The sequence below is a fragment of the Oryctolagus cuniculus genome, chromosome 4, assembly GCF_051225735.1.
Source record: "Oryctolagus cuniculus isolate XC-2025 breed Fujian yellow rabbit chromosome 4, ASM5122573v1, whole genome shotgun sequence".
Classification (NCBI taxonomy): domain Eukaryota; kingdom Metazoa; phylum Chordata; class Mammalia; order Lagomorpha; family Leporidae; genus Oryctolagus; species Oryctolagus cuniculus.
Genome location: NC_142870.1, coordinates 173,109,746 through 173,113,925, shown reverse-complemented (window position 1 = coordinate 173,113,925; position 4,180 = coordinate 173,109,746). Strand labels below are relative to the sequence as shown.

Genomic DNA, 4,180 nt, shown 5'->3' with positions numbered 1-4,180 from the left:
TCTTGACCTTCTGAACTTGACACTTGAAGATCGTAGGGCACTGACTTTGAAGAATGTCCCTAAGTGTGGGTGCGTCTGGAGCCACCTCAAGCTCACTCTCGGTACGTGTCTTGGCAGCACTGTCTCAGAGGGCTGCCGTTGACTTCTCACTGCGTCCTGTCAGCGGGCACTTGGTTTGGATTGGCCCCGTTGCTGGTGATGTTAACTTTGCTACCGGTAATGTTAACTGGATTAAAGTATTGTCTCATCTTTTTTCCACTGTAAAGTTATTTTTTACCTTTGTAATTAATAAATATTTTATATGGGTGCTCTTTGAAATTAGGTAAAATCCTTTTTCTCATCAAACTATCAATTTAACTTATTTATTTATATCAACAAGAACTCATGGGTTCCCATTTCATCTAATGGACCATAACCATTCTCTTGTTATTCACTGAGCTGCTCAAATCGGCCCAGATATGATCAGTGGCAGGCCCTTCAGGCTGGCTCCTGTGTCCTCTGGACGAGTGCCTATCATTGGAGTATTTCCTCCTTCTCTGATATAACAAGATGGTCCAGCTCAGCTTCCTGTGTCCCGCCCTCACCCGAGGACCCAGCCCTTGCCTTTGGAAGACCTAGTTCTTCCAGAAGAGGACAGTGTGTGGAAGCCACAGCTGGGTGCCGTGTCCGCTCATCGCTGTCACGGGGTCACTGCTTCTTCCAGGCCCTCTCGGGAAGCAGAGCCAAGAAATTTCACGTGTGCACATTTGTTGGGGTGGGGTGTACACACATATGCACAAGTTCCATCTGTTTCTGTATCCCTACAACTTAACAGTCTCTCCAGTTGTGATCAGTCTCCACAGGGTTCTCGCTCGTTCTCTTCTCTTCTCCGACAGGGGAAATTAGGCGCTGCTTCTCTTCGTTGTGTTTACTTTCTGAGTCAATCCTCCTGTTTGTAACGCACGCACGCAGCTCCTGTTGCTGCCACCAACCCGTTCAGATGGCCTCCCGCCCCGTGTGAGCCCCACGTGAGCCCCGTGTGAGCCCCGTGTGAGCCCCATGTGAGCCCCGTGTGACCCCCGTGTGAGCCCCATGTGAGCCCCGTGTGAGCCCCATGTGAGCCCCGTGTGAGCCCACAGTGAGCCGCTTGCTCCCAGGGTGCACGGCCTCTCCTCCCAGCTCCGACTCCTGCACTGGGCTTCTCCTTCCGGCACCCCCCACCCCCGTGCGGACACCCTTTGCACTCTGAGCACCAAGCCAGGTCCTACCCTTGCCCCCCAAATGCACACGAACTTCCTCTTCATCCGGCTGGACCTCCATGCCTCTTTGTGCAGCAATGAGCCCGACTTCCCCGCTTACCTGCAGACTCGGATCTTGTTTGGCTCCATGTAACAGCTTTGGATGTAATCCAGGAAGGAAAGGAAGTGACTGGAAGAGGAAAGAAAGGAAAAAGAAAACTCCATATGACTTTAAAACACTCATTTTAAAAAGTTTTTTGAGACAATAATGTATGCACACGCTAAAAATTCAAACTGCCAATTTACCAGAGACAAGAGTTGATGCAAGGAAACAGATTTGTTCAAGAGACTAGCAGTCCTGGCGGAAAAGCAGAAGTCTTCAATCTCCCAGCGTGCAAGTCAGCAGGTGGGCTTCTAAAAGGAGAAAGGAGGGGCCAGCGTCATGGCATAGTGGGTAAAGCTGCTGCCAGCAGTGCCAGCATCCTGTGTGGGCACTGGTTCGAGTCCTGGCTGCTCCACTTCCAATCCAGCTCTCTGCTTGGGCCCCTGCATCCGTGTGGGAGACCTGGAAGAAGCTCCTGGCTCCTGGCTTCAGATCAGCACAGCTCTGGCCATTGCGGCCATTTGGGGGGTGAACCAGCAGATAGAAGACCTCTTTCGCTCTCTCTCTCTCACTCTCTCTCTCTCTGTGTCTCTGCCTCTCTGTAACTCTGCATTTCAAATAAACAAAGAAAAAGAGAAAGAAGAGGTAAAGGGCATGTCAGGAACGGGGTGGGGTGGGGGGGACAAAGGATAGGGCAGCTGCCAGCTGCATTTGGCCTCAGGCACTCAGGCAGTCATGGACAATGCTCATCTTGCAATCATCAGTCCAGTCCTCCGGTCACACTGACTGCAGCGAGCCAGATTTCGTCCCATACTTAGCTGGATCTTTCAAGACCAGTTTCTGGAATGTTTAAGCAGGCGTAATTTTTTGAATTGAGCAGACCTTCTAATTAGCCACAGCATCCGCGTTGGCTTTGTTCATCAGCGTGTGGAAGGGGAAGGAAGGTGTGTTCCACCTCCAGCTGTGCCTGTGTGGATAGTTACGTGATTAGGAAACGGGAAGGGAAGGGAAGGTGTGTTCCTTGTTGGGTTACAGATCCCCTGCTGTCAATCCTTCATTGCCTATCTCTGGAAGAGGGCGTGGTCGACTTCATCCTGACCACTTCCTGCTGATTGAAGGCAAGGCCAGGGGATTTTTGGAATGGAAGGCTTTGGCACGGTGAGATGCGTCTTCTTTAGTTCTCCCCTTAAAGGGGAGCAGGTCAAAGACATTTGTTTAGCTGTTAGTTTTGGTGTTTGTTTACAAAGTTTCTTTATCCAGACATTAAGCCCCAAGGAAAATTCCTGATACCATTCTTAGGAGTGTTAATATTAATTTTAAAATTTCTTCAAAGAGTCTTGATTCCAGATGGTATACAGGAGAATAAATTTTTTAAAGATTTATTTATGTATTTGAAAGGCAGAGTTACAGGCAGGCAGAGGTAGGGAGAGGGAGAGGGAGAGAGAAGGAGAGAGAGGGAGAAAGAGAGAGATTTTCCATCTGCTAGTTCACTCCCCAAATGGCCGCATGTCTGGAGCTGGGCTGATCTGAAGCCAGGAGCCAGGAGCTTCTTCTGGGTCTCCCATAGAGGGTACAGGGTCCCAAGCACTTTAGCCATCTTCTACTGCTTTCCTAGTCCATAGCAGGGAGCTGGATCAGAAGTGGAGCAGCTAGGACTTGAACCAGCACCCATAATGGATGTTGGCACTGCAGACAGCGGCTTTATCCGCTATGCCACACTGCTGGCCCCAGGAGAATAAATTTGAAAACCCATCTCCAAATCCTTGGCAGGAGGGGGTTTGATGATTCAGAGTCTGTTGGAGCCAGTGGCCTATTTCGCAGTTTTCATCAAAACCCATTTCTACCTGGGGTGAGGTGTTAATGTGGGAACCGCAGAAAGGATTGGCCACTATACAGACTCCACCATGTGAGGCCACCTTGGCTAGAGGTCGAGGGACTTTTACAAGTTTGTAAGCGCATTAACAGTTTCCGCTGTTCGTCTTCCAAGCTCTGAGACAGTATTTCCAGTTTCCAGTGCTTGCCTTTCACGTACAGAGGTCGAAGAGCTTAGCACAGCGTGGGCGCTGAGCGTGGGTTTAGCGCTGGGAGGGAGAACACCAAGCGTCGTGTCTGGCTGCCTCTCGTTTTTGAAGTCGCGGCCCCTGCAGAGGTTGTAGCCCCGGCAGTCTTCAGTGATGCTGTGCTCTCGGGTACTCGCGCATAAGATCCATTCCTTCGCAACCTCTTGCTTCGTGGATTTGAGTTTAGGGTTGAAACCAGCAACTCCAGCTCAGGTTTCATCTCCCTCCCTCGTCCTCTTGTTCTGAAAACACTGTGGGTCAGTCATGGTGTAGCTGATTCTGTTTGTCCTTGTTTCCAGAGGAGACTTGCCCTTGGCTGTTGGTCCGATCTGGTCCCACGTTAGGAGGGAGGGAGAATGATTGACAGCCGAGAGTCCAGCGTCTTCTAGCCACACTTGTGCAACAAAGGGGTTTTAGCAGGAGGGGCGCTCGGCCAACTTTACCTGGTGTCCCCTGTGAAGCTGAGCTTTATCAGGTTTGTCGGAGAGAAGCCGCATCTCGAAGTCTCGCGCTATCTTGCAGGCAGTGGAATTCTGACAGGCAACAGGCGTAAAGCTCAAAAGGGAAAAAACAAAATAAACCATGACAAATCCAGTTTGCCTCTTAAAGGGACAGTCACAATCTAATGGCAGTTATATGAAAAATGCGTATTCGCGTAGGTACAACAAGAAAAGTCGATTTACCATATAGCAAACTCAGATTTAGAAAACTCTCAAAGTTGCAAAGCCTAACCAAGGCTTTAACCATAGGACTTCATATTTTGAAATTTAAGGATCTGCTAAGTAGTGACAATTTTATTT

The 4,180-nt window shown here is 49.6% G+C and overlaps 1 long non-coding RNA gene across 1 annotated transcript; it reads right to left on the bottom strand.

Moving 5' to 3' along the window:
• Nucleotides 1–269: 269 nt before the first annotated feature.
• LOC149127223 (uncharacterized) lies at nt 270–1,633 on the bottom strand. The gene is made up of 3 exons (XR_016232149.1): nt 1,524–1,633; nt 1,339–1,407; nt 270–928 (listed from the first exon to the last, which is right to left on the bottom strand). It is a non-coding gene; the product is annotated as an uncharacterized LOC149127223 (long non-coding RNA).
• Nucleotides 1,634–4,180: the final 2,547 nt, after the last annotated feature.